Source organism: Rattus norvegicus, chromosome 13 (assembly GCF_021556685.1).
Source record: "Rattus norvegicus strain SHRSP/BbbUtx chromosome 13, alternate assembly SHRSP_T2T, whole genome shotgun sequence".
Classification (NCBI taxonomy): domain Eukaryota; kingdom Metazoa; phylum Chordata; class Mammalia; order Rodentia; family Muridae; genus Rattus; species Rattus norvegicus.
The window spans coordinates 67657431-67665000 of NC_141546.1; the positions used below are offsets into that span (position 1 = coordinate 67657431).

At 44.3% G+C, this 7570-nt stretch overlaps 1 pseudogene; it reads left to right on the forward strand.

Moving 5' to 3' along the window:
* The first annotated feature begins 1391 nt into the window (after window positions 1-1391).
* Rpl15-ps5 (ribosomal protein L15, pseudogene 5) lies at window positions 1392-2030 on the forward strand (annotated as a pseudogene).
* The last annotated feature ends 5540 nt before the right edge of the window (window positions 2031-7570 follow it).

Here is a 7570-nt window from a genome sequence, read left to right on the forward strand (position 1 = left end):
AGGTGTGGGTAGTCCTGTGAAGGGAAGGAAGAGAAGTGGAGAGGAAATATGGGCAGGGATGAAATGAGTCGGCCATTAGAGTAGAAGCTAAGACCGAGTATTGAAAGGGAGTAAATCTGGCTTTGTGAGTTAAAAAAAAAAAAAAAAAGGAAGGAAGCAGGAAAGAAGGGGAGAGGAGGAGAGACATAAAGGGGAAAGAGAGGAAAAAGCCCTTTGTTATCCAATGCCTACAGGTCATTTAAGGTTCCAAGGATAGCCCCAGGGCTGGGAGGCTGGAGTGAACCAGAGAAGACAAGTGGATTTCACCTGGACAGATTATTTTCTCGTTTATATTTGGTCATTTTTAAATTAAATGTTTTCTGTTTATTTTATAAACTACACTTATGGGTAGGCTGATAATTGATTGTGGAGGCTAGAAGATCCCCACGGAGCAGGATTCCCCTGCCACTTCCAAACTGTCAAAGTCAGAAGTGAGCGTATGCGAGGGGTCTTGGTATAAAATGTCTAACCTTTTGAAGTAATCTATTTTTGATCTATTGCTGACTTTTAAAAACTTCTGCTCTGTCAGATCAGTTGAGTTCAGGAGATGAGGAAGTCTGCTTCTCAATATCAATGGAAAAGATAGTCAAGGACTGGCTTATAAATCCTCAGGTCTTTGACTCCTGTGGGAGTTAGTTTGCCATAGCCGTGACCAATATATCTGCAGGCACCTCTGAAAGGGAAGACCACTTATTTTGGCTCATGCTTTCAAAGGGCTCTGTCTGTAGTTGGCTGGCTCCATTACTTTGTGCTTGAGGTAAGGCTGAACACTGTGGTATCTGGAAACGAGTGAGGAAGAACATGACCTCAAGGACAGTACACACCCACCAGGCCAAGGTGATCTGGTAAGGCTGCAAGGAATGAAATCAGCCCAGGTTGGAGGGGCCGCAGCACAACTGTGGCTGAAACAATTTTATTGAGAGCAATCAGACTTTTTATACCTTTATCAGAAAGAGAATATAGTGGCCAGTTTTAGGATCAATACAGTAGTAGTTGCCAGGATACAATGACATTTACAAGTTACACAGGGTACACGAGATTAATGCCAAAGACCAACTGTCCTGTCAGCTCCCACGATTTCTTGACTACCCAGGGAATAGCAGAGAAACACAAAGTGGCCTGAAGGCTTCCCTGCCTGAGGGAATGCAGCAGTTTCTCAGGACCTAGAAGGCACACTGTGCACCAGGAGCCATGGACTCCAACCTGAAAACTCTAAAACGCATGCCTCTCAAGTTCTGCTAGGCCAAGCTGACTCCATGGTTCCCTGCAATGGGGGATGAGTAGCATAGCGAAAGGAAGGGACTAATGATCTTGTGTAACCTTCAAAAGCACACCCTTTGCTTTCCTCTGGCGGCAGCCATCAGGTGAGCCAAGATGGGTGCATACAAATACATCCAGGAGCTGTGGAGGAAGAAGCAGTCCGACGAATGCGCTTTCTTCTGAGGGTCCGCTGCGGGCAATACCGTCAGCTCTCTGTGCTGCCCAGGGCTCCCCGCCCGACCCTGCCTGATACAGCGCAAAGGCTGGGATACAAGGCTAAGCGAGGTTATGTTATTTACAGGATTCGTGTCCGCCCGTGGTGATCTCAAATGCCCAGTTCCTAAAGGTACAACTTACACGGCAAGCCTGTCCACCATAGTGTTAACCAATTGAAATTTGCCCGGAGCCTTCAGTCTGTTGCTGAGGAAAGAGCTGGGCGTCATTGTGGAGCTTTCAGAGTCCTGAATTCCTACTGGGTTGGTGAAGATTCCACACACAAAGTTTTTGAGGTTATCCTCATTGATCCATTCCATAAAGTTATCAGAAGAAATCCTGACACCCAGTGGATCACCGAACCAGTCCACAAGCACAGGGAGATGCGTGGGCTGACATCTGCTGGCCACAAGAGACGTGGCCTTGGAAAGGGCCACAAGTTCCACCACACTATTGGTGGATCTCGCGGTGCAGCCTGGAGAAGGCGCAACACTCTCCAGCTCCACCGTTACCGCTAATACACGTAATATTTGTAAAATTCATATCCAGTAAACAATTTAGGACAGTCAAAAAAAAAAAAAAAAAGCACACCCTTTGGGACCTATTTCCTATAGCTAGGTGTCCCCTTCTAATATTCCCACCACCTCCTCAAATAGCATCGCTAGGGTCAGTGTTTTTCGTGTGAACCTGTGAAGGATATTTCATATTTTAACCTTGACAGTTCCCATGTCTTGTGTGTGTGTGTGTGTGTGTGTGTGTGTGTGTGTGTGTTCACTCTCATACTGTCAAACACCAAACTTTTTGTAAACTGCTGGTTTGTAAATAGGTTTAGACAAATATCGATCTATAGTTGGGGCTGTGTTAGGGACAAAAAGTGATTTAGAGCTATCTTTCGAAATAAGCGTGCACATGCTTATGGGCACAGAGTCTACCTGTGAGACTTAGTCAGCAAACCTGTGACTGACAACACTCTCCAAAGAAACCATGACCTAAAATGCCACAGCATCGTTGAGAACCAAATATCAATAATAAATCACCAAGTGGGTGAAGACAGACCACTGCTAAAGGGAAAGTTAAGGAACTGGTAATGGAAGTTACTCCTGGGGAGGAAAACAGTTGCCAAGGGACAGAATAGGAAGGAAAAATCCATTTCATAATGTGCCTTTTCCTGCCTTTGGTTTTGTGGATGAGTGACACATGTTCAAAAACAAAAAATAAAATCAAAGTCTGCTTGAAGTCAGAGACAGATGCTTGTTTATTCCTCGAGTTAAAATAGAACCCCTCACACACATAAGTGCTTAAATCACGTGTGAAACAGTTCTTTGACAATTGAAGACATAGACCACACATTCAACCATAAACCTTCAAGAACATCATCTTGTAAACGAAAACTTCCTCATTTTAAAAGAAGAGGCGAGCCAGGCACGGTGCTTGTGCCCATGGCCAGTATTTGGAAATGGGACAGGGGGGATTAGGAACTCAGGACCAGCATGTGCCTCGCCCAACCTCGACCAGCAAGGAAGACATAACCACAGGAGACCTTCTTCAAGCAGTTTTATTCAGGAACCTTGATACAATCTTCTGACCTCTATCTCTTCCGACTCTCTCTCTTCTGACTCTCTCTCTTTTGACTCTCTCTCTCTGACTCTCTCTTCTAACTGTCTCTCTTCTGACTCTCTCTCTCTCTGACTCTCTCTCTTTTCTGACTCTCTCCCTTCTGACTCTCTCTCTTCTGACTCTCTCTCTTCTGTCTCTCTTCTGACTCTCTCTTCTGACTGTCTCTCTCCTCTCTTCTGACTCTCTCTCCTCTGACTCTCTCTCTCTCTCTCTCTCTCTCTCTCTCTTTCCTGACTCTCTCCCTTCTGACTCTCTCTCTCCCTCTCCCTCTTTCTCCTCCCGGGGAACGCCCTGCACCACACTTAAATAGCTAGCACTGGCCAGTCCTAGCAAGCCACGTGGGTCATGTAGATAGGCTGTCACTATGCGGAAGCTAGCGGGCCAGGCAGACATAGCCAAATAAGGACTTGTTTACTGCAAGGAGCGCTCACCGTTGGGAGGGTGGAAGGCGGAAACCAGTGCTATCTTTGAGGTGCGGCATGTCGCAGCTCTCTACAAGCCTGGGCCACACAAGACCCAGTGTCAGAAAGCCCAAACTACCTATCTACTTACTCATCCACCTACCTACCCACTCACCTATCCACCCACCCACTCACCCACCCATGCACCCACCCACCCACGCACCCACCCACCCACTCACCCACTCACCCACCTACCTAACAACTAACCAACAGAGGCTACTTCCCAGGTGGTACCACTCTTGAAGTACCAAGGAACCAACTAACGCAAAACATTTCCCTCCACTAGCTCGCCTCAGTCCTGGAAAGTCACGCTTTATTTTATGTCTTTTTATGAAAGCATTCATCTTCAAGAAGCCTGTGCTCTGCTGCAGATATTCAGCGTGGCTCGTAACCTGACTGTGGGTTCATTTGCAGGTTCTCTGGAAGAAAGCCATCTCTAGAGAAACAAAGTTAGATTGTCGGAAAATGAAAAAAACTCACACAGCTCTATAAAGAAGTTGACATTTAGATGTTTGCCGCAGGACTTTCTGGGTAGTACGAGCCGCCATGAGGACACTAAGCATTTAGGAGAAATTGAGGAAAGGCTAAAATGTATACTGGTGTCAGATACAAATTTATGAAGCACACCCCGACTTACAGCGGGGTGACGCTCTACGCTGATATTCCAGAAAGGTCAAAACTCAGTGACTGAATCCTAGGGCTCCTGGATATTTCAGATGTGTGGGTGGGTAGGGATGCTGTCGAAATAGTATGCCCATTATAGAACTTGTATATACAGCATCTGCTCCAAATACGATGGTGCATATTCTGAAAATACTAGTGTTTTGTAGAACTAATAATGTTCCAAACATAACGTGTGTTCCCAGGAAAAATTCATTATAGCTGTTCAAGTAGATTTTCCTCTTGATGGTATTTCACAGAGATCCTAACTCAGAAGTGAGCACTTCCCCCAGTGGGAGAAGCGTGCAGTGTACCAGAAATGGTCTTTCCAAAGAGCTCTTTTTCATGACAACGTAGGACAGACTGTTGTTTGGGACACTGGATTTACTGTGACTGCATACTTGACCCCTTAACTCCATTTCTATCTAGATAGTTGCTTTTACCTTGTCATACTCTCCCATGAATGGCATACCCCAGAGAATGGCCCATGCCTTGAAGATATTGATGGTCTTAAATGATGATGAACCTTCTGTGACAGGACACTTTCAACATTAACAACTACATTTCAACGCATGGGTTCAAACGGGAAGCTCTTTGGTTTTTTGTTTGAGGATTTGGGGGACAGAGTCTCCCAGTATGTTCCAGACTGGCCTTGAACCTGGCTAAGCCCTGTATCTTCTGAAGTGTTCTCTGAGGAAATTGTGCTGCTTTTTTCCCCCTCACTCTTATTTCTTTGATTCACCTAATTTTGTTTTAAATCTGTTGAGGTTAAAATTAAATTTCAGTAGAGTTAGAGGTTCTGGACCATAGAAGGCTAGTGTAACGGTGAAACAGTCCTGGCTCACAGTCTCTAATGGTAAGAGGTGGACGTTGATGGGGAAGAAGGTTTGTGGGTAGGGGTGGGATGAGGATGTGTCAGCTTGCTTTCTATTGCTTTGACAAAGTACCATGACATACCCCAGAGAATGGTCCATGCCATTATATAGTTAACCGTAAAGTCAGGGCAGGGACTTATGGAGAGAATCCGGAAGCAGAAGCTGAGGCAGCAGCTGTGGAGGAACACTTGCTCCTCATGGATCGCTCATGACACTGTCTTATACAACCTGTCCGGGTTTGGCACCACTCACAGTGAGCTGGGCCCCCCCACAACAGTCAGTGATTGAGACAAAACTCCCACGGAGCTGCCTACAGTCTGACGGAGTCTTTTTCTCAGTTGAGACTCCTCTTTTTAGAAAGCTCTAACTTGTGTCAAATTAACACCCCCTCCCCCAAAAAACCCCAAAATCAACCAACCAATCAACCAACCAACCAACCAACCAACCAACCAACCAACCAACCAGCCAACCAACCAAACCACCAGCCAACCAGCCAAACAACCAAACTACCAACCAAACAACAAAAAACCCTTTACCTGGACAACCACGCATGCACACATATGTAGATGTTGGGGAAGGGGAGAGGGCGACAGACTGAAGATGGCTTTCTCCAGGCTTATCTAGTTTGTTTCCTTTCTTTCTTTCTTTTTCTTTCTTCCTTTCTTTCTCTTCCTTCCTTCCTTTCTTTTTCCTCTCTCTCTTTTTCTGTCTTTCTCTCTTTCTTTCTTTCTTTCTTTCTTTCTTTCTTTCTTTCTTTCTTTCTTTCTTTCTTTCTTTCTTTTTCCTCTCTCTCTCTCTCCCTCTCTTTCTTTCTTTCTTTCTTTCTTTCTTTCTTTCTTTCTTTCTTTCTTTTTAAATCACAAAACCGTCTTTAAAGAGCTTGAACAATAATTTGTTTTCTTCAGCCTCTGGAAAAAGTAGCTAGTTGATGAATCATAGCCCAGAGCAAGCAATAGGACTTAAAATCTTTCCTGTTCACTCCCTGAAGGCCCACAGTGCAGCTGCCTCTCATATCCTCTCTATATCTTTCTTTTTCCTTCTAGATCTTTTCCATTGTAATCCCCCCTCCCCTTTTAGACATGGTTGTAGAGCGTGACCTTTGGGATAACAGATGCGAGTACCCACCTAGCTTTATCTGCTTCTTCTTCCTTTTCCTTCTCTTTCTCTGCCTTCTTTTTTTTTTTTTAAATTTACTTTAGCGTCTCTTCTAACATTTTTTACACTATTACCTACCCGTCATCTTACCCTCAACTAGTCCATCCTCAAGGAAACTGGAGAAAAATAGGAGGGAGACGATGGCCAATTGTTAAGTCCACTTGTCTCTGAGCTACAAAAGCTATACAAAGTAGTTCTATATATATCCTTACAATCCAGTATGCTCCCTTCTGTTTCTATTACCTGTGCATCATGTGCATTGTGTGCATTCTGCTGTATGCCCAGCACAGTGCCATTATCCAGTCCTTGTCACTTGTTTAAAAGACTGACACAGGAAGAGACTGATAAGACATTTTATTGATCCTCCTGCAACAAGTTCATTTTAAAAATTCATACACTTATTCAATGCCCCAGCACAGCCTGATATTCAGGCTTTCCCCCTAAACAGTAATTACGTTGTACAAGATTAAAGCAAATGAACAAAATATCTAGGTACTGGTCAATTATGAGGATAAAGCTTCCAATTTATCTTCCTTTGGTTAGATAATCTGAACTCGGATGAAAAGACCCTTTGTGTCTTTCTTGTGATGAACTTGATAAGAAAGCCTTTGAGCAGGAACTAGGTCAGCTGCCTTCCGCTCCTTATCCGGTCATCAAAGCCTATTTCTTAGCCTTAGAAGTTTCATGTCTTTTACATGGATTCCTCATTCTCTTCTTTCCAAGCCAGAAGGCTGTGAGCTAGGCATTCACATTCAGTCAAGTTTTATAGCACAGTGTGCGCGGGGGTGGGGGTGGGGGTGTAGGTCTATGTGATTTTTCCAATTATGATTGTTTTTTGACTTGCATATTGAATTGTTTGCTGAACAAATTCTTCATATATAAATTATTTAAGCATCTATTCAGACCAAGTCCAAGATTACAAAGTCAAAAGTAGGAATTTTTTTTCAAAGAGTAAACAAACAAGAATCAGGGCTCATGGCACACACCTATCATCCTAGGACACGTGAGGCTGACCCAAGAGAATCAGGAGTTCAAGACCGACCTTGGCTACTTGAGACTCTGCCTCAGGAAAAAAGAAAAAGCCAACCAAAACACAAAACAGTAATGAGAAACATTATACTATAGTTTCAGCTGTGGTTTGAACGTGAACTATTTCCCCACTGGTTCAGGTATTTGAAGACTTGGTCTCCAGCTGGCTGTGCTGTTTTAGAGATGGGGAACCTTGGCTGGAGGGGAGTGGGCAACTGGGGGGCTACCAGAGGTTTACAGATCAGCCTCAGCTCCTGTTCA